General features: G+C 40.4%; 1 long non-coding RNA gene across 1 annotated transcript in view; it reads right to left on the bottom strand.

Moving 5' to 3' along the window:
- Positions 1-493: 493 nt before the first annotated feature.
- Positions 494-22,520, bottom strand: part of LOC137160344 (uncharacterized) — a 32,928-nt gene continuing 10,901 nt past the window's right edge. Inside the window, exon 2 of the long non-coding RNA XR_010921857.1 lies at positions 494-887. This is a non-coding gene — a long non-coding RNA (uncharacterized lncRNA). The remainder of the gene's footprint in view (positions 888-22,520) is intronic.

The raw sequence follows: 22,520 nt of genomic DNA, 5'->3' as shown, positions 1-22,520 counted from the left end.
ATCCAGAATGCTGGAGACAATTCCTTCTTTAAGGGAAAGAAAATCCTTCTGTAAGGTAAGAGTGTCTAGATATAAATTTTAGTAGTATAGAGGCAAGAGTATGGGGGATACCAGCTCCACAATGTGCACACTACTGCAGACTCCTCCTTTGCTATTGCCCTCTGGTCTCCATATTAGGCCTCAGGGAAGAAATACCATAACATTTGGTCTTCCTGAACCAAGCCCTTCATTGGTTTCCCTCTAAAGAACTACTCTTTCTCACTGGTGAACTGGGCTGTTATAGACCATTTTTTTTCCAGCTTTCCAGAAAGAATCATCTCGGGGCTGGAAACCAACATATGACATGTCAGCCCAAAGGCTAGTTTCTTTAGAAAGGTATGAAAAGCCACAGGAAAATAAGAGTTTAGCATGAATATGCCATTACAAATATACCTATGGCTTTGCTGATGTGTGATGGCCATAATGTTTACTCCACAATAAAAATAGACATATCCAGCATAGATCTGTAGCCTTTATTGGTTATGGTACTGAATAATATTGATAACTCCTTTTAAACTCTAATATTAGACAAAAATCTGATCTCTATGGCTACTCCAGTATTTAAAACATTAGGGCTAACACCTGGAGGAGCATGTGAGCAACAACAATCCCATTTAATCAGATGTACCTTTATTAAAAGTCTTATCACACAGAAAATCCCAATTAATATAACTGCCACATAGATTGCAATAGTTAGAACAAACGAAGTATCCGGCACCAGTATTTCCAATTCTTTTATATTCTCGTATTCCTATGGACTCCTGAAGAACGGTGGAGATGGCCAGCTCCTGCTGAGGGTCAGGAAATGAGGACGACCCAGGAAGCACCGACCTTCAGCTGTATTCCCTCTATTGATGAAAAGGGAAACATGCTACCATAGAGAACCTCATTTGCATAGGCTACCTACCCACAGTTTCTCTAGTGAATTTCCTCTTAGAAAGTCATCATAACCATAATACATTTGCATTTTGAAAGGATAATGGGCTTCCAGAGCAGCAAAAAGAATGCTTATCTTATAGCAAAGAGTTCATTTTCGAGTAGCTAAAATTCTGATCAAGGTTTCTAAGTGCTCCTTGTTCTTCTATTATGAAGATTTTGCTGTAAGGGGTAATACAGGCCAACAATTTTATACAAGACCCAGTACACAGAGCAGCAGCAGCAGAGCTGAGTAGAATCATAGAAAATTAGGGTTGGAAGGGGTGGTCATTTAGTCCAACCCCCTGCTCAAAGCAGGATTGACCCCAATTAAATCATCCTAGGCAGGGCTTTGTCAAGCCACACCTTAAAAACCTCTAAGGATGGAGTAGCCTCTAATGAATCCTTGCCTGTCTATCACCTTCATAAAATTAAATCATTATGCGGGGTTAGGGAGTGGCATCTTCAGGAGTGTCAGACAAGCAGCTCTCTTAGGACTATAGACAGACCTGCAAAGAAATACTTAGCTGCTGCTACTTGCTGATCCAAACAGTGAGTGCGTTTTTGTGGATGGCTGAGGTGGGGTTGTCGAGGGATGATTATTTATGGGGCATTCCTCACTGCTTGGTGGGAAGGAGACAGACTACCTCCAAAGTTACCAGAAAGCAGGGCTGGGGTTGCTATGTTACTCTTTGTTTGCATACATATTCCAGGGCTGCTGAGAGCCATTGAACCAAATTGTAAAACCTGTATATGATGGAAACCACTTCAAGCCAGGAGGTGTGGCAGCATCCCCAAAACCCCTAGTTCCAGCACCTTTGACATATTCTGTTGTTGAGCTTTCCCAAGTTTTTGACTGTATTCATTCTCCCCTAATAAAGATGTCCTTGTTTTTACACACTCCTAGAATATTTGTGAATGGGGAAATTCTGTCTATTAATGGCATCTGGGGACGGTGCATTAAGTTTTCCCAATTTCTGTGTGGGAGCGCAAACTGGTTTAGTTATCTGTCAAGAGAGACCCTTAATATAGTCAATCTGATCCTTTTTACCACCATTAACCACCTGATGGAATGGTTACTTATGTTTTGGGGGGGAAAACATTTTTCCCCATTTAATCAACATTTTTCACACAAAAAAATTCTGGGTTTTTTTTCAGCGAGAACCCAACAAAATTGAAAACATTTACATTTTCAAAAACACAAACTTTTGGTTTTTTTTGGTGATTTTAATTTTTCAGTTTGTCTTCCCTACCGCTTTTTCCCTTTTCACCTCCCCCTTCCAACACTTTTTTTCTCCTTTTTTCCGTATTGTCACTGAAAAAAGGAAAGGGAGAGAAAGGAGAAAACCCAACCACTCAAACTACAAACCTAAAAATGTTCATATTTTTTGTTTTTCATTGACAAACATTTTATTTTATTTAAAAACTCAGCACTGAAGAAAGGCAATTTATTGTCAATAAGAAATTTTGAGTGAAACATTTTGATCAGCTCTACTGACTAACCTGTTGCCTCAGAAGTTTCTGCATGAGATATCACTTTGGCTCTCCAAACTGATTGGCTTGCCATTATAGGTTTCAGGTATAAATATATATGTTCAGAACAGGTGAAGTGGTTTTTCAGGCCATCTGTGTATCTCTTTCTCTACTTGATTTTTTTGTCTAGTAAGAGCAAACTCTACAATGTTTTCTTTGGGATTCTGGTTTCACAAACAATAGCTAATTAAATCACCACACTTTGTGAGGCAGCATGTCCCATCATGGGGGCTATCAGTGCTTAACAATCTCTGATGAGACCTAGGCTACGTTTACACTGACGCAGCAAAATCGCCGCCACCAGATCGATCTTTCAGGATTGATTGAGCCGTCAGTGAGACCCGCTCAATCAATCAGGAAGTCAATTGAATAAGTCCTCCCCCTCAAGTAGCATAGCACTGCGTCAACAGGAACGCTGTTCCCACCGGCTCAGCGCAGTGAGAACAGCGCACAGAAGGGAAGCTGAGCAGTCGACGTCAGTTACGCAAACTACTCTGCATAGTTTGCGTAACTCCCGTCGACTGCCGCCAAATCGCGTGGTCAGTGTGAACCAGCCCTCAGAGTCAGCACCAGAAGTAGAACCTGGCAGTTCCTGGCCTGGATTCCCCAAAAATGGACAATTTCTGTAGTTAGAAAAATCAAGTAAAGTATCTATGTATCTAGATATGGACGAAGGAGCCAAACTTCAGGGTTGGACCCTAATGCTTGGTCCAAAGCAAGAAGCACTAAACTGTATCACTCTCTAAACAGTCACCATTTTTCATTCTTATATTCCAGGAGCTTTATGAAAATCTTTGTAGGGAACCTTTCACTGACATTCTTGCTATCAAAAAACCTTGACTTTAGTATGTTGTTAATAAAACATATTTACTGTTATACAAAGAGTGAAAACCTTATTTGGTCTGTTCATTCACTGTACATTTCTTGATGCAGAATGTGTTGTAGCTTTCACATAACTGATCCTAGCAAGCAGAGTTATTTTTTTAAATCATATGCCTGAGTGAAAGTGTGTTATTTAAAAAAAGGAGATATGAAAAATGTGGTAGCTCACTACTCCTGAAGCAAAGGTTTGTTTTATTTTTTTATCTTCTAAAATGCAATTGGCAAGATAAGAATTAAAAAAGGAATCCATTTTTCAAAAGAATCTCAAGGTAATAACAGCTCAGAAGACATTTATATTAGACCCCAGAGGGAGTGCCTGCTTTTGTAATATTATAGAGATGGGTTCAGGTCACAAATTTCAGATCTAGATTCTAATAGTGAACTCATCAGGTTTAAGGGTTTTATCCCTGGGGTTTTGTTTAGGTCTTTCTCTAGCCTATGGTGACATTTAGTGATTTGATTTGCTAGGACATGTTTAGTAGAGAATAGAAAGATGGCTCAGATGCAATATATTCATGATTATTGCAGTATGGTCAGCATTGATGAGCAAGATGCTCAACAGATAGAAATTAAATTGCAAACGGTGATGGAAAATTCAAATGGAATTAAAAACTAACAGGTTCTGTCCTCAGGGTAGAGTACACAGAGCAACCACATGACAAAGGGAGTATCAGTCAAAGCCTTAGGAAGCCCTCATTCCAATTGCTGTGTCACTGGCAGAGGTGATTTAGCTTAATTCACGATGGTGCACGTGTGCTTCAAGTGAACTAAGCTAAATGCTAAAATACTTTGAAATGCTGAAATGCAACTACTTGCCCTTCAGTAATCACAATCTTGGATTTCTGTTTATTTCATATTCTCCACAGTGTTTCTTTTATCAGCACTGATGGATTCTGCTATCAAAGACAACTTCCAGCTGGCTGTAGAATAGATTATATATAATTGCTCCCTCTAACTGCATTCTGTCCTGCAACAGAAGCTTCTGAATTCTCTTGTATTTATATAAACAGTGGACCAAATTCCCTGCTTGGGTAACCCCATGGACTCTTGCTGGCATAACTCCATTGGCATAATTTTCAGGGTATCCCATTAACATTGTAGCATTTTTTTAAAAACATTTATCCTTGTCATTGTCTGATAAGCTGTAAAAACCTTCAGACAAATAATGCAACATTGAACTTTGATGTCCTGGCTAAACTCCAACTCAGGTAATACCATTCTCTTACCCAAATCCCTCCTGCAGATTCAGTTGGCTAGAGTATTCTTTACCTCCTCTCCTGAATTGTTCAGAAGTGTTACTTTGAAAGATGCAAGACTGGACCTACAGGCTAGATTGGCATAGTCTTTACTTGGCTGTACAGGACAGTATGGGAGATAAAGGCTCCTTTACTTGGCTGACTAAGGACTGCTTTGATTACTGGGGGAGAGGAAGGATGCTCCTCTGACACTCCTTCTACGAGTGAGAGGGCAAGAATTGGAGGGGTGGGGAGTGGGAGAAGCCCTGTCTCTGTCCCTCTACTCACAGTCACAATAGCTGGCCTGGTTCATGGCAGAAAGCAAGGTATTTCATGAAAAAGGATTAAATAACTTACTCTCCCCTCAGACCAAGCAGTGACTACTAGAAGAAATAAGACTTTGAGTCACAGTTCATTCTCTGGTCTGCCTGCTGCCCATTACTCAAGGCAGATTGCAAAGTTACAAGCCAGCCCTAGGCTGGTAGAGCAGGTACTGTGTAAAAATATGTTGTTTAAAAACCATCTGAATGGATAATGGTGATGCAAAAAGATGACGGCTTGTAGTCATACTTCCCTCCAGGTCATAGAACTTTGGAGAATCACTGATATTGCTGGTGATTTTTCTGAATGGGGAATTAGTTACAACACCATATGGAAGAAAATTGGTAATGAGGAACTGACTAACTCACCTGTCAATGCAGTAAAACTTCATACTCCATCCCATAGTTTTTGGGGATGGGTGGTGGGAAAGGTGGCATTTTCAGATCTTGCATATCTTTTTAGAACACAAAACAATATTAGAGAGACAAAGCAGGTGAGGTAATATCTTTTATTGGACCAACTTTTGTTGTTGAGAGAGAAGCTTTTGAGCCACACCGAGCTCATCTTCAGGTCTGGGTATGAAGAAGAGCTCTGTGTGGCTTGAAAGGTCATCTTTCTCACCAACAGAAGTTGGTCCAATAAAAAATATTATATCACCCACCTCGTCTCTGTAATATCATGGGACTGACACGGCCTACAACTACACTGCATACAAAATAATATGTGAGATTACTTCATGTACTGTACCCACACAAGATATTAAAGAGACTCTGAGTAAAGTGATGAGAGGAAAATCCATTTGTGCTTAGCAAGAGCAGAACAACACATGTGAGTGGGTGAAAACTACTTTAAACGTTGTATCCAGCTTCAAAGCGGCAGAAGTGATTGTTCTTGACTCAAAAGGAAATGAAAAATAAACACAGGAGGAATAACATCAGAATATTAAGGTAATAAAGGGTAAGCAAGGTGAAAACTTGGACCATTTCACTGAATATTTTATCCAAGTCTTAATACAATCTAACTTTAGAAACACCTTTGCATTTCTAAACATGTCAAATGTGGAGGAACTAAATTACTTTCTTTATAAGGTCCATAAGATGTTTCTAAGCAAACAGATTCAGAGAGTTGCCCACAGGAAACATCAGTATTAAGAGCTCTATTCTGATCACTTTTGCATGAGTGACTTACGTATGTCATAGTATCACAGAAATGTAGGACTGGAAAGGACCTCAAGAGGTCCAATGTGGCAGGACTAAGTATTATCTAGACCATCCCTGACAGGTGTTTGTCTAACTTGTTGTTAAACACCTCTGGCAATGGAGATTCCATAACCTCTCTCAGAAGTTGTTCCCAATGTGCCACCTAAATTTCCCTTCCTGTAATTTAAGCCCATTACTTCTTATCTGTTCTCAGTGGATAAGGCAAATAATTTATCAGCCTCCTCTTTATAGCAACCTTGTACATATTTGAAGACTGTTATGTCTCCCCTCAGTCTTCTCTTCTCCAGACTAAACAAACCCAGTTTTGTCAATCTTTCCTTAAAAGGTCATGTTTTCTAGAGCTTTAATCATTTTTGTTGCCTTCCTCTGGATTTTCTCCAATTTGTTCACATCTTTCCTAAAGTGTGTTGCCCAGAACTAGACATACTACTCCAATTGTGGCCTTATTCTGTGCTGTTATGTGCCCATTTTCTGCAAGTTCAAGATTGCATAATCAGTCTAGGGCCTGATGCACACCTCTAACAGGGATTCAATTAAGGGTGCACTTACTACATGTTTAAAAACAGTCCTGATGTAACATTCACTTTTTACTGTTTCAGGTGTCATCTATGTAATCTTAGTAAATCCTCATTTTATTCTCTAAGAGTCCATCGAACTAGAACAATCTGAATGATGGATATTGTCCTTAAAACAGCAGATTCTTCATGGCCTCACAGTGAAAACACCATAGTGCATGTCTTCACTTGGGACTAGTTTGTGCCCACTGCACACAGCTCACAGCAAGGACAGCACAGAGCCATGGCGCTTTATAGTGAGCAGTAGAGGCGTTCTGCTCCAGGAGACAGTTTTCCACACACTGATTCATTCTCATTCCCATTAGCACACTTTCCCTTCAATTTTCTAATGCTCATAGCAAGAGTTGGAAATCAGTATGGGCAGCATTCCCCAGACTGCTCATTATCATGCTTATTGTTGTTCTAGTCCTCCTCCTCCCTCCCCTTCATGTACTCATTTACATTTGAAGAATAAACTTTATCCTGCATATATACCTGCAGGAGAAATCCAAGCTGTTGTATTCATGTGGCAGCATATACAACAAAATTATGCAATATGGAGTCACCTGTGTGGTTCTAATGCCAAATTTATTTAAGTAAAATTTGTTACCGATAAACACAAAATACAAATTTAATCATTTAGTTGACTTACCACATGCTGGCAAACAGGAGTACTGCCTCACCCTACCAAAAATTTAGATCTCCCATAGGGTTTCACTGTTACCATTTAGTGGCAGCCTACCGTCACTATAAACCTTAATATTGCTTGATGAATTACAGACAATAGCCCTAATTCACTAATACATTTTTCTTTGAAGTCAGTGGAGTTATACAGACAAAAAAATGGTTTAATCAGGCTCAAATTCTGTCCATACATAATTTGCAAATAGAAAAAAGACCATAATTCATTGAATTCAGTTCAATTATTTTAGTTTCTAAGGGCCAGATTTTTAAATGTATTTAGGTACCTAGAGAGGTATAAAGGGATTTTTAAAAGCACCTAAGCACCTAATTCACATTGATTTCAGTCCCTAAGTTCTTTGGGGCAGGGTCTGTTGTTTATGCCTACACCATGGGGCCCTGTTTGAAGCCTCTAGAGTCTAATGCATTAAAACTGATTCAGAATAAGACTGCATATTTACTATGAATGGTTCACACAGATCTACTCATTCTGCATTTGTGCAATGCAGTATGTAGAGGCTGGAAACATTTTCTACTGTCACAGGGGTCTTCAGCATACACTTTTATGTGAGATTTGATTACCCTTATATTGTAGTACCTTTTAGAAATGTAGAGGTCATTAATGCTCATGAAATTATTCAGTTCTTTAACATTCTGTGGAATACAATGTATTATGCCACAAACTCTATGGTTACATACACGCTGTACTTGTTTAGCTTTAAGATATGCACATAACAACCTGCTCCAAAGCTCTATGTACAACTATAGAGGATCAGATACATGCCTTGATTTAGTAATTTTCTCTCTGACAAATACATAAAAAAACCCATTCTGAAGAACATTTTTAAAATACCTCTCCAGTGGTTGAGCTTGCAATGTTTAGTTCTTAAAATGTAGTTTCTATATTCTAAACAATATATCCAATTAAAAAAACCCAACAATTACTGGTTACAAAACATTTAGCATATCATATTTAAATAACAGTTTTCATTAAAAGTCCCACATTATGTTAATTATCATATTTTAGTGTGAAACAGTTACTCTTTTACTGAGGTTATAATCTAATCCTTTATCTTTACCCTTATAGAAAATGTACAGCTTTTAAACTACTGTTTATATAGATTTTAAAGCTTTCCCAAGTATAACATTCCACCCCTACTAGCTACATTGCTTCTGAGATGTTCAAAAGGTCTCTTAGGCTATGTTTACACTGATGGCGGCAAAATCGCCACCGCCAGATCGATCTTTCAGGATCGATTGAGCGGTCAGTGAGAATAAGTCCACCCCCTCAAGTAGCGCAGCGCAGTGTGAACAGCGCGCAGAAGGGAAGCTGAGCAGTCGACATCAGTTATGCAAACTACTCTGCGTAGTTTGCTTAACTCTCATCGACTGCCGCCGAATCACGCAGTCAGTGTGAACCAGCCCTTAGTAACAAGGACATTTTTCAGAATATTGTTAATTTCTTTTCTACAGCACCTCACAGTACCACAACTCAGCCTGGCTTATCAGTAAGGTAAATCTTGTTCAGAAAGAAAGTAACACAGAGGAGACTGATATCTTTCTTAGAGACAAATAATAGTGTCTCCATACTTCATGTCACGACCCTATTTTTAGTCTCCACACTTTTGACTCTCAAAACTGGCTTGAAAATTACCAGGTCAAATCTGGAAGAAGACCTTCCCAATGTACTGGATTTTGCAGGGGAGTCTGCATTGCAACTGAGCCAGCCTGCTTCCTCCATCACACTGCCAATTCTGATCTAGTGACTGGCCCATCTAGATGATAACAGTTGTTATTTCGGTACAAGAGACAGTGCCTGTGCTAGTGATGTGACAGTCCAGGGTTCAAACCCTGCTAAAGACTGATGTTGTTGCTACCATTGCATATGATGGAATGTGTATTATATATGTCATTATTAAAAATAGTGTATTTAATTCACACCATAAGAAAACATCCTTTTTGTACAGGGTTTTGATTAAGGGCTTGCACATTGTAAGTCACTGATGTATAACCACGCCGATCACCTTAAAGAGATTGTCTGAATCAAAGCATTTACCTTTAGCTGTTAGTACAATTTCCTTTGTATGCAAAAATGCTGCAATCAGGTTCACCTTTCCAAGTTCTGGTGCCCCAGGTGAGGAGTTCTGAGTGTGTGGGTTTCCTAGGTCTAGGACTGGAGCAGCAAGAGGGAGCTCTGCATTATGTATTTAGATTGGAGTGAGGGACCAAGAGGGACAGGAACCAAGACAACTGTTTCTTGGCCCTTAGGTGCTGTGGCTGAAGGGTCTGCAAAAGGGAGTTGTTCATTTGCAGTTTGCACCTGCTTCCATTGGAGGAAACACTGCTTATGCACCTTTTGCAAACAAACAAACCACTGTAAGAAAATCCCCTGACTCTGCACCATTTCATTTCCAAGTGGGAAACTGACCAGTAAAGCCACGTCATCTGCTATCACTCAGCGACAGGGCAACAATAGTTAAAATCTAGTCCAATTTGTAAATTGCAGCACTGTGCATCACAAAACCCAGCTTTTATCCATTTCAGGCATTTGTCATTTTGATTGCTTGTGTCACACGTCGGCAATGAAATGTATGAGGACATTTGGTCCATCTGTGTTCAATCACGTCTTATTATTATTGGTATTGGGATAGTGCCTCTGAGCCCCAGTCATGGACCAGGACCCCATTGTGCTAGGTGCTGTACAAACAATGAACAAAAAGTCCCTGACCCAAAGAGCTAAGTATAAGATTAACACTCTAAGAATTATACTGCTGGCATGTAAAGACAGTGCCTGAAGGAGCTGATATAACCTTCTATCTACTACTGATACCTTCTTTAATCCTTGTTGGTCGGCATGCATTTGGAGTGGTGTAAATGTTACTGTAAGAAAGTGAGAGCGGATGATTCTGTGAACTGGTAGCAGCTACTTACAGGCCTGTGGTGGAGTTTCTGTCTGTTTTCCTTGGGTATGTGTACTGAAGTAACTTGTGAGTAATGCTGCCTCATATGGTTTTCGGTTCCATAAATCACAGTAGTATAATTTAGTCATGAGGAGATAGCACAGCACATTTTGTACCTTTATTTCATGGATGTATATGAAGTGGAAGGTTATTTTGACTATTTTTAAAAACAAATAGTGGCTATCTTTTGAAATCTGATCTCCTCATTCCACATGCTTAGCCATATACTCCAGAACAATAACCATATTATATGATTCACAGTCTCAGGTGTTGACTGAGAAAACACGACTGCCAGTGCAGACGCAAACTCCACTGTGCTACAGGGAAGCTACTATTCATTCCCAGGATGGCTTATAAGCTGATGGCATGCAGCACAAGGAAGACTGCTTTTGTATCCAGGTCTAATGGATGAAGTAGAAAAGCCAGGCACCGGACAGGGATGCCAAGGCTGAGTAAATGAATCCAGATGAAGAGGATCCAAGAGGCATGATGACTAGAGATGAGACAGTAGCTGATTTTTTTTCCTAGTATAGACTGAGTCACCTCATGCATAACTGATGAGCAATAGACTCAAATCCCATGATCTTGACTTATCCCAGATGTCTGTATAGAAATTAGAAATCAAAGTGTTCATAATGTATGTTTTTCTGTGCCGTTGATGTGATTTTGGGAACATTTACACTGTGTTCAGTGGTAGCAATGTTTGAGACACTAGTCTGTAACATGTGAGTATTCGCTGGTAGACAATTGGGTGGAATGTCTATGTGAGCTCACATTGCAGTAAAACATTAAAAGATGCAGTAGCTATGAATAATAACAACCAGGAATGTGATTTCTGTAAAGCTTGTATGTAATGATTTTGTTTAAAAAAACAACTTCTCTGATAACTGTCTTAAAATGACTTTTCAGAGTGGAGCCTATTTTCTTTTAAATGTTAGCAGTTACAGATGTGGAGAGCACCGCAGCCTATATTACCTGCAACCTTAGCAACATTTTATTTGCAGATTTTTTCAGTGAAAGGTAACAAGAAAGTAGAAGAACTATAATTCCTAATTTTTATTTTTCAGATTGAACTACTAGTGGCTGTAAATGTTATAGTTTTTAGATGTATCATAGCCTCTTGTGATCTATGGACACTACAGCTTCCTGATTTATGGAGTATTTTGTAATTGGATAGAAGTATAATAATTGTGATCTGTAATGGAATTTTTATCTTGAAGTGTATAATATGTGGGGTAGGTAGCTCTGCCTATTTTTAAGGTTGCCCAACACTTCCCATTATAGAACCCTGTTTTCAGTTTCTTATAGGTTTGCCAAACTTTAATAACTGAAGTTGAATTTTTCCAGTCTGGGTGTCTGGCATATGCTAAACGTGTTTAGAAAGTTTCACCTAAAATGGTTCAGCCATTTCTGAGAATAAGATTAGCAGGGAAAAGTGTTGTTTTGCCCATGTTAAATTCTAGAGAGTTTTTCTTTGTGAAGCTCGAGGGTCCATGCTTTGGAGCAGGGTTTTGAAATTTGGCCGAGGGTAGTCTTTGTCAGGGATGAGCATGTCCCAGTTCAGGACAACTACACCTATATTCCTCTACATACTCCAGCAAGGGCAGCCACTTTTAGGCTTCCATTGCTTCTCTTGGGCAGAGATCTACATCTCTCTCCTTCCTGAATGGGGTATTTCCAGGCTGCACTGCTCTCTGCCCACACAGCAATCTCCCCAGCAAACTCATATTGCCTAAGCAGGCCCGCTTTACTATTCTTCTCAAAGGCAGTAAACAGTGTAATTGCCACAATTAAGTTACCACGGAAGCTCTTTCTAAGCAAGCACATTTTTTTTCTTAAGATAAAAACATTGCAGAGAAAACATGCTAAAAAATCAAAACCTACACACATTCAAACAAGCTTATCAGAAACCCACCCCTGACTCCAACAAGGGATCTCTCCAGCGAACAGTCCTTCAAACCTCACATGTGGTTTTCCTGTGGTTACAAGTTCATAACCCCTTTTGTTCAGAACAAGAACATTCATGACTCTGAGACTCATTTCCTTATCTAGTCTGGGTGTTTGAAGAGACTATGAATTGGTTATTAGTCAGACACTGGATTTCTCCTAGAGTACAGCTTCACGAGGGTGGACCTGTGGGTGGGTAATTTGCATTCCCGTCCTCCTATGTATTTCCTAGGAAACTTACTCATCTAACAGTTCATTCTGGTCTTAGTCTGTTTAAAAAAAGAGTCCTTTGAAGCTCATTACACTTCCCAAGCTTTACATTAGTCATAGCTCCTAGATAAATTACATGCAATCCTACAATAACAAACATTTGTATTTTTATTACAATGAGCTCCTCAGACACTTAAACTTATATCAACCAAATGTGCCTAGCATATTGCAAGCATTTGCCCTCTCTGTCACAGTGCCTTTTGCTGTCCCTGTGCAAATCCTCCTAAATTTGTCCAAGTTAGAAGCTTTGAATAAAATCAGTTTGCCCATACTCAGTAGAGACTTCTTTGATTTTAGCAACAAATATCTCCAAACATTCCAGCTTCACTAGCATATTCCTTTCCTGCACAGCTCTGAATATTGATGAGACTGTGCATGCACATCCACACAGAGAACTGAAGATGCTCTAACCCATAGGTGCTGAGGTGAAGCCAGACTTTCTCTGTAATGGCTGATCCCACCTGCTTCAGGTTGGGATGAGATCAGACACAAGACTGGAGAACAGGGAGCCTATCTCTCTTATGCTCTCAATCACCCTTCTTCTGGCACCCAAAAGGTAAAGCAGATAAAATTAAGTTAATTTATCTGATAGGTAGCAGCTGGTAGAGAGCCAGGGCTTGGAAGGTTGATGGAGGGAAGAGCCCATCTGAGAAGGAACAGATGGGTCTACTATAAAGCCAGGAAGTTAGCAGGAGAAAAGGGGTGCAGAGGAAGAAGGCTGTAGTTATTTTCTAGGAGAGCGGTGGTGTATTTAGAGCAACTGAATTAAGTAGTCTGTTGTTACTCCTCAGGAGGTGGGAGTTTGGGTTCATAAACCCAGAGAAGGGGAGCCAGAATATGTAGAAAGGAGTCCAAGGAAAAAGCAACAGCATCTGAGAGAGAGCAGATCACAATAGCTAGATATAGGGTTCTTACAGTGGAACTCAGACTAGAGGGTGGACCTAAATTCCCCTACCAGCCATTGGGGAAAGTGGTGCAGACAAAGTTGTGGAGCAGAAGGCTATCTGGGTCAGTCATCTGATAAGATGTTGATATGCTAGAAAAGGAGAACTAGTGACCTGACCAGAGGACTAAGCCCTGAAGATGGTATCCTGAGTTGCAGACAAGCAAGTAAACAAGTAGTAGAAAGGAGTGTCTGACCTAGAAGGAGCTTATAACCAGAGAAGCCAGGAGGAGGTGCCCGAGCAGCGAGTGGACCCTCTGACACACCCTAGCAGCATGGAGAAGGAAGTACTTTGGTTCCAGTGCAGAGGGAACATGAGCCACGCCTGGGGAAGGAAAAAGTATATTGGGACAAGGGGAGGCTGGGACTAGTTAGGCAAGGAGATTGGGAACTAGTTGGTTGGGAGGGGCACTAATATCCAACAAGGAAATGTGTGGGTGAGGGAGACTAGAGCTATGAACCTGTGGAGAAAATGGGGTGGACTGAGAAAGAAACAGACCTGACCAGGAGCTGAAGTGTGAGGAGAGAACTAGGAGTAGCTGAGCAATGAGACTGGGACAAGGCGCTATATCCTACCATAGGCGTGAAATGGTCACTGCAAGTTCTAGTAAGTATTTTCTTGTCCCAAATGTGTAGTGCAATATATATCCACATCATTATATTTCAGTATTGAAACAGGTCAGTATGTTTATCACTTGACTCTCTCTGGTTCCTCTAGGTGAATGGAATGACTTAATTTGTTGGAATGATGGCATGAACTGTCATCATTACTGGAATATCTTGTTGGTTGTGGTATCCATGAGTCAAAATGGATGACGACAAACTGAAAAGGGCTCAGAAAAGAGCTGCAAGAATGACTTGAGGTCTAGAAAACAGGCCTTATAGTGAGATACTAAATAAATTCAAACTATTTTGTTTCTCCAATAGACGGTCAATAACTGACTTGATTAATAAAGTGCCTACATGTAGAAGACATTTAAAAAAAAATAGATTTTTTTTTTTTAATTTAGCAGAAAAAGAGGAGAGCCAAGACACATTCCAACTAGAAACAAGCCACAGTTTTAACAGTGAGGGTAATTAACCATTCCCAAGGGATGGGGAGGGGGTGAGGATTTTCTATCATCTGAAATCTTTAAATCAAGTTTGGTTGTCTTTCTAAATGATGTGCTATAGATCAAACAGAAATGATGGTCTTGATGCAGAAATTATTGGGTGAGGCTTGTTATGCAAGGGGTCAGACTAGAGGATAATAGTCTCTTCTGACACTAAAATCTACTCATGATTTTATCATGGTAAAGTAGGTGATGGGCTGCATAACAAGTGAGTAATTGCTGCTGTGCAATCTGAGTCAGAGCCTTGCACTCACTCTAGCATTGCCAAATGCTCTCAATCGTTGCAGCATGAATGGCATGAAGGAAACAGTTCCAACTTTCTATGTCCTTTTTGATGACTTGGGATGTTGCATGAGCAAAGTAAAGAATTTTAAATCCTAACTAAAACGGTTAGTCAGTGCTGCTGAGAGCACAGACATCAATAAGGCTGAATTCAATGGGGTTTCAGCACATACTAAAAACGTTGTCCTGAACTGGGACCTAGCTGTCCACTGTCCAGTTGTAGAAACAGTCCATGGAAATGTATTTTTCCCCTAATGTGTTAGTTTTGTTTATCAGGTAAATATCAGCTCTATCACTTCCATACTTATTACACTAAATCAAAACAAAATGCAACGGACACACAGCCATGCCTCAATCACCTTGAAATGATAGAATGGGATGCACTTAAAATGAAGAAGGGTGAATCAATAGGTATTAGATAAGTAGTATAAAAGAGATTAGAGGGGGGTTCTACCTTTTGGGGTGCAGCTGAGTGGCAGGGTGCATTATGGCAGAGGACTCATGCAGACTTGCTAGCTTCCATGCAATTACACTTGCATAGCCTAAAAGCAAACCTTTATTTCTCCCCGCTCCTCAGTCTCCACAATCTTACCAGCCTTCTGGCTTCTCAGATGGAGCCAACTGCTAAATCTGACACTCAAAGGGGACTTTGATCAATAGAGAAGCAGAACAGGGGGTCTGGAGGACCAGCAGTGTTGATGCAATGGGCCTCTGTCCCAGAGAGAGAGAGAAGGATCTCACTCCTCTAATTGTTTGAGGAGCTGGATAAGAACAGCAACTTGTGCCTATTGCTGAGAGTGTCAGAAATTGAATCAGTGGCTTCTGAAAACTGATATAAATTATTTCTGCAATATATTACTTTTTTGACCTTTTATGTTAAATATACAACTGCAGAACCCTGCTAAGAGTTTCACCGATGTCTGCACAGTCGTTAGCTAAAATGCTTGTTTGTTTGAATGAAAAACAATACATTGCTGGATGAAAAAGCAACTGGCTGTGTGCAAGAAATAATCCTTAAATGTTTTCCAACAAAGAATTAGTACAGACATTTAAGTTGCATGGAACAAAAATCATGCCCTGTGTAGCATTGGTACACTGAGGGCGGGGGATGAGTGTGTGTAGGGAGCTTCACTTCTCGTTGAGGAATGAATAGGACATGATTCCCACCCAGTGTTCATGAAAATGTTAGGACCTTGGCCTACTACTGAGTCCTGATGCATTTACAGGCTGTAAATTGAAGGTGAGCCATGGTTTGTCTCACTGTAGCCCCTTTGTCTTTTGTGGTTCTGTCCTTTCCCAATTTACTGGGAAACATCCCATTACTATTTTATATTAGGTTTGTAATGGTGGTGTAGTTGTGTTGGTTGCAGGTCTGAGACACAAGGTAAGTGAGGTTAAAAAAAATTAATGGACTTACTTCTGCTGGTGGAAGGGACATGCTTTTGAACTTCACAGAGCTCTTCCTTAGGTCTCCCTATGGAGGTCTGCCTCAGGAAGACCTCTGTGAAGCTCAAAAGCTTGTCCCTTCACCAACAGAAGCTGGTCCAATTAGCAGCTATAATTACTTCACCCTCCTTGTCTCTTATATTTTGATTCATATAAAAATTACATCCCAGTTGCACAAGATCCATATTGTTTCTCCAAGATTAGAATTTTGTTGCAACACAACTAATGCCTCAGGCTCCTGACCAATGGGCATGAACCCATTATACCTGACCCTTGCCTATGGTCTGACCGTGGGGAAATCCTTTTTGAAAGTCGACCTATAAAACCATGTCAATGAGTATTGGGATGTCTGGTCACCCTATTGGGGGTTTGTCTTGTATATACAACTATACTCCACTCCCTCTCACCTACCTCACCCTGAAAAGTGTCAGGAATTTTCACATGTGCTATCTGGTCACCCTATAAATGAGTCTCAGTGCAAATCTATTTCAGATTGAAGTTGGAAGGGGGTTGTGTGCCTCTACTTAAAACCCATTGATCATTTTCAAAGCAGGGCCAGAAGCCAGATAATAAGAGTTTGCGAGAGAGAGAGAGAGGAGAAGGGACTGGTGGGTAGCAGTTCAAGAATTTAACCTACACAGGATGATTAATGAACTTCTCTCAGTGTTTAAAAGCTGTAGGTAAAAGTATTTGACACTTTTTAACATTTGTGAAAATTCAAGACTTTAGGAAATCTGTAGAGTAGTTTAGAAATTGTCCTTTCATTTTTATCCTCTGGTGGATTTCCTTTACTATTTCCCTCCTTTCATCCTATGGCTCTAACACTGAATAGCAATGATAGTTTCTGGTGCAAATCCTACCCAACACCTTTAGACAATTCAAAATACTTGGTATATTTTGGGAGATGGGGAATTTTAGCATTTTGACTCATGCAGTTCTAGTCACTTTTAATGTTGCTTTAAACATGTAATCACTGGCAGCTGGGTCATTTGACTTCAGACTGCTGAGGACACTTTAAAGCGTTTTCATTTTAAGCAGAATTTCAGGGAACAGCTGAACAAAGTAAGACATAATTCAGGGAAGCATCCTGATTCAGGACAGAACCTAAGCAGGCATTTGCGTCCCACTGAAATAAATTGAAGACTGCAGACCTCATTGCAGAAGCATAGCATTGCTTTTAAAGATTTTATTTTTTTGTAAAGAGGCAATAAGGTGATCACTTCCAGTATTCTGGTAATATACCTCTTCAGCCTCTATTAAAAAAAAAAAATTGGGTTATACATATTGATTGTGACTATTTTGCAAAGTCAGATTGACTTTGCTGCTGTAAACAAATCATAATGGAAGTGGTTAATTCAATCTTTAAGCAGCAATATAGCATTCAGAGAAAGCTTTTAGTCCCTAGGTAAGTTGACAAATTTAATTTGCAGGTTTCTGGCTTAGGGACATATTTTGGATTCCTGCTATTATTTCTATATTCTGTTTCCTTGGTATACTGCATAGCAATTAAGTACTGTATTGCAAACTGTGTATTTATTTTATGGACAGACTTTGTAAATTGTGTGTGTGGGGAGGGATGATATTAATGTGGTGGTGCCCCTAGAGACATGATACACTGAACTATTTAAGGAAGGATGGTGGTGTAGGTGTAGTACAGGACATAGGGGCCTAAGTCTATTAGTACACTGGTGCAAATGAGGGCTAACTTCAATGGAGTTACACAGGTTGTTCACATGTGTAAGTGAGAGCATAGAAGGCTTCATTGAATCAAGGGTTCTATTTCTGGTTCTGCCACTGAGTTGGCATGAGACCTTGAGCACCTTCTGTGCTATTGTTTCTTGATGTGTAAAATGGAGGACAAAACATACTTGCTTCCAGGAGAAGGATTAGAAGGAGAAACACCTTGGAGATAGAGGCATGGATGAGACTATGGAGACCTTAAAAATGAAGTGGTTCTGTGAAAGACAAGCCAATGAGGAGTTAGACCCCTTCCCCCTGTTTATCAGAGTGATGGGAGAGGGAGATGATTTCATAAGGTTTAGAAGAAAAGGAGACAGTAACTGTACATGTTCAAGGGTTTTTAGCAGTGGGGATAGAGGGAAGTATTGGGTTTTTGGGTTTTTTGGTATTTTTGATATTACAGAGAACAAAATGACAGGATTTAGAATCTCCATTAGCTCTAAGGTAGGGGCTTGCACTTGTACCAGGATATACATTCCATACATTAGTGAAGCTGTGAAGTTACAAGTTACTGTGTGCAGCATCTCATTGCTTATCCCATTCCTCTTTTCTCTCTAGTTGACATTAGTTGAGCAATTCTGACTTGTTGCCTGATTTTTAAGGGATTATTTAAATGAATATTAATATAGATTATAGGCTTGCCAGTTGATCTATCAGAAGATAATATGGTTCTTGTCCCAGAATCAGGCTACACAGTGTCTTGTGAGGACCCTTGGGATGTATGACAAGGACACTCAGGCTGAGAACAAAATACAGCCTTAGATACTTTTATTAACCTAAATGGAAAAGTAATATAAGTTCCAAACCAGAATTAAAAGGAAATAGTACTGCTCTAGAGGTATCCTTTACTATAAAATTTCCTAGATTAACACATTCATTCTTCCTTGAGAACCTGGTGATAAGAGACAAAGGACCAGCCTCATCTCTGGCATGCCAAGAATCTGATGGTCCAGGTTTCGCAATGCTCAAGTGGAAGATGAAAAATTTAGGAGAGGCTAGAAAGCCAGAAAAAGGAAGCCAAGAAAAACGAGCTAAACTCATATGGTGGGTTGCCCCTTTTATAGAGCCTGAGCAATACATGCCCAGCCTTCCATGTCCAAACTTGATTTCCTCATCCACATAATATTGAGGTGTGTGTATTTCTATAGGCTTGCATGCTCATAGATATTGATAATATATTCATATATATTAATGAGTTTGCTCAGTCTCTCTCCTCTCTCATTCTGGCCTGAACCAGTTTGGTGGTGGGATTTCCATGGTCTTTATGGTGTACCCATTAAGTTCATAGAGGGCAATTCGTAGGCCACTTATCTATGCCAAAGGTCACAAACATGTGCTAACTTGCTTAACTCATCATACAGGATATGACCTGTAGGTTCCTTGCACTAATGACAAAAATATTCTAATATAAAGCTATAAATCTATTATAATAAAACAAATAAAATAAACAAAAGGAATAGTAAGGATATTATGAAGCAAGGGCTATGGCAGAGGTAGGAGTAGTACAGAGTTCTCTTAAATCCCAGGACTATGCCTTGGCCACTTGAGACACTCATTCTTGTTCTGTGTTTAGGTCCAGTACCATCCTGATAAGCTGTTGCCAGCTTTCATGACTTTATTGTGAATATAACTACTTTGGAATGTTTTATTCCCTGTCTTGTGAAAACATGATGAAAGGCTGCCAACTCATGAATTTTCCCTTATTCAAAATGGTCACCATCTCCCATTACTGTCTGAGGTTGAAGCCAGGAAGATAGATTCTACTGTAACACCATCCATCTCAATGTGGAATCCTAGAACTGTAGGACTGGAAGGGACCTTGAGAGGTTTTCTAGTCCAGGCCCTTGCACTTCTGGCACGACCAAACACTATCTAGACCATCCCTGAGAGGTGTTTGTCTAACCTGCTCTTAAAAATCTCCAATGATGGAGATTCCACAACCTCCTGAGGCAATCTATTCCAGTACTTAACTACCCTGACAGTTAAGAAGTTTTTTCTAATGTACAACCTAAACTGCCCTTGCTGCAGCCCAGCTTGGTATTGTCTGCAAACTTTATTATGTAGTCTCTGCCATTATCAAAAATCACTGAAGATATTAAACAGAACCGGACCCAGAACTGATGCCTCTGGGACCACACTCAATATGCCCTTCCAGCTTGATTGTGAACCACGGAACTACAGCCTCGTAACGGTTTTCCAACCATTTATGCACCCACCTTTTAGTAGCTCCATCTAGGTTGCATTTCTCTACTTTGTTTATGAGAAGGTTGTGTGAAACAGGCTTCCTAAAGTCCAGATATACCACTTCTCCCCATCCGCAAGATATCTTACTCTGTCAGAGAAGGCTATTAGGTTGGTTGGACATGATTTGTTCTTGACAAATCCATGCTGATTGCAAACAGCTAGAAGATAATAAATAGAAGATAAGGGGATAAGTAACAAAGTATTTGCTCCATTATCTTTCTGGTTACTGAAGCTGACTGGTCTGTAATTCTCTGAGTTGTCCTTATTTCCCTTTTTATAGATTGTCACTACATTTGCCCTTTTCCAGTCCTCTGTAATCTCTCCCATTTTCCTCAGTCAGCTCCTTGAGTATTCTAGGATGTAGCTCATCAGGCCCTAGTGACTTGAAAGACATCTAACTAATTTTTAACTTGCTCTTTCCCTATTTTTGCCTCTGATGCTATCTCATTTTCACTGGCATTCACGGTTAGATGTGTCATCGCCACTAACCTTTTTGGTGGAAACTAAAACAAAGATATTAGCCCTTCTGCCATTTCCATATTTTCTGTTATAGTTCCCCTCTCCCCATCCCCCAGATTGAATAACAGGCCTAACCTGTCCTTGGTCTTCCTCTTGCTTCTAATGTATTTGTAGAATGTTTTCTTGTAACTTTGTTTCTAGCTACTTTAATCTTGGTTTGTGGGTTGGCCCTTCCAGTTTTGCTCCTACATACTTGTGGTGTTAGTTTATATTCATCCTTTGTAATTGGAGCTAGTTTCCACTTTTTGTAAGACTGTCTAGAGTTTCAGATCACTGAAGATCTCCTGGTTAAGTAGGGTGGTCTCTTGCCGTACTTCGTATTTTTCCTATGCAGTGGGATAGTTTGCTAGCTTGATCACTCAACACGCTCTAAAAATTAATTGGCTGCCCAGCTGCTAAGAGCAGGACTGCCTGAAAAGAGAAACTATTGAGATCCTAGCATTATATGGTTCACAACCAAAAATAAATATCTTAACATTGTCCCTTTTAACTTCTGTTTCATAAGGTAAGTAGTTTAGATAAGTCATGAGTCTGACTGCCACATATCTTGAGATTTTCTAAGATAATACATTTGTGTGGGGTTATTTGCCTTTTTGGTTTTAAATCTATAAGGGGAAACCACCTGCCCCCAAAGTAGGTGTGAGCTTTTAAGGGCAAAATCCCCAGTCACCTTATCCCTCCCTCTCTCATACTCACATCATTATCCTCTGCACCCTCCTCAGTTTCCCTTCTGCTCCTCAAATAATTAATTCAATTTCCCCTTAGTCTCTTTCTTACTCCTATATACCCCTTAGCACTAGCTCCTGTGCCCCCATCAGTCTGTCCTCCCCCACTAGCCCTTCTGAGCCCCAGTCTGTGATTCTCTAGCAGCCCTATAGGCCCTGCTGTGTCTCTCCCCTCCCCATATCCCATGCCTCCTCCCCTGGCTTTGCAGGCAGTGTGCTGGGAGGAAGGCAGCCTCTGCCTCCTCACTGTCTGGGGCTGGTTGCTCCAGCCCCTGAGCCTGCTGCCCTCTCCTCTGGTGCCAGCTGGTGGGTGAAAGGTGTAATTTCTGCTTCCCTTTGCCTCCTGTCAGAATCAATTATTCTGCAGGGGACATTAATTCTGCACTTGTGCAGTGGCACAATTCCCCCAGGGGTATATTATATACTATTGTAACAACTCCCCATCATGAATCAATCAGGGCAGCACAGATTGCTACTACCTAAGCTACAGGACAAACTCTGTTAGCTGGTAGCAGGCTCTTGGAATGAAGGATCAAGATGGGGCAGAGGGTGATGGAGTGGGGGGGGGGAGGGGGTAGAAGGCTCAATCCTGCCCAGCTTGGCACTCTTCAACCCCACCTGAAAACTGGCAGAACTCCAGGCCTACGTGGTATCCAGGAGAGGAGCAGGGGGAAAATAGGGTAAGGGAAATCAGTGGGCTGCTGGGGCTATGAGGCTTATGGGAAAGAGGAGAGCCCATCCTGGTTCTTACTCCCCGTAGCGCCCCCAAAGAAGGCATGGATATGTGCTGCAAATAAAAAGGAAGTGGTGACGTTCACATTGAACATTTCAGGACGAGTTGAAAAGAATTACATGGCACAAAGACAGGGTACTTCTATAGCCTGAAGTTGCACTCCCTGCCAAATATCAAAGGCCTCCATAAACAATGGAGGGGTGAGTGCTTCCCAAAGAA

This window comes from Emydura macquarii, unplaced genomic scaffold (assembly GCF_026122565.2).
Source record: "Emydura macquarii macquarii isolate MOO-44397 ecotype Brisbane River unplaced genomic scaffold, CSIRO-AGI_Emac_v2 contig_2199, whole genome shotgun sequence".
Lineage (NCBI taxonomy): Eukaryota > Metazoa > Chordata > Testudines > Chelidae > Emydura > Emydura macquarii.
The sequence above is the reverse complement of the archived record's forward strand: the minus strand, read 5'-3'. Positions and strand labels throughout refer to the sequence as shown.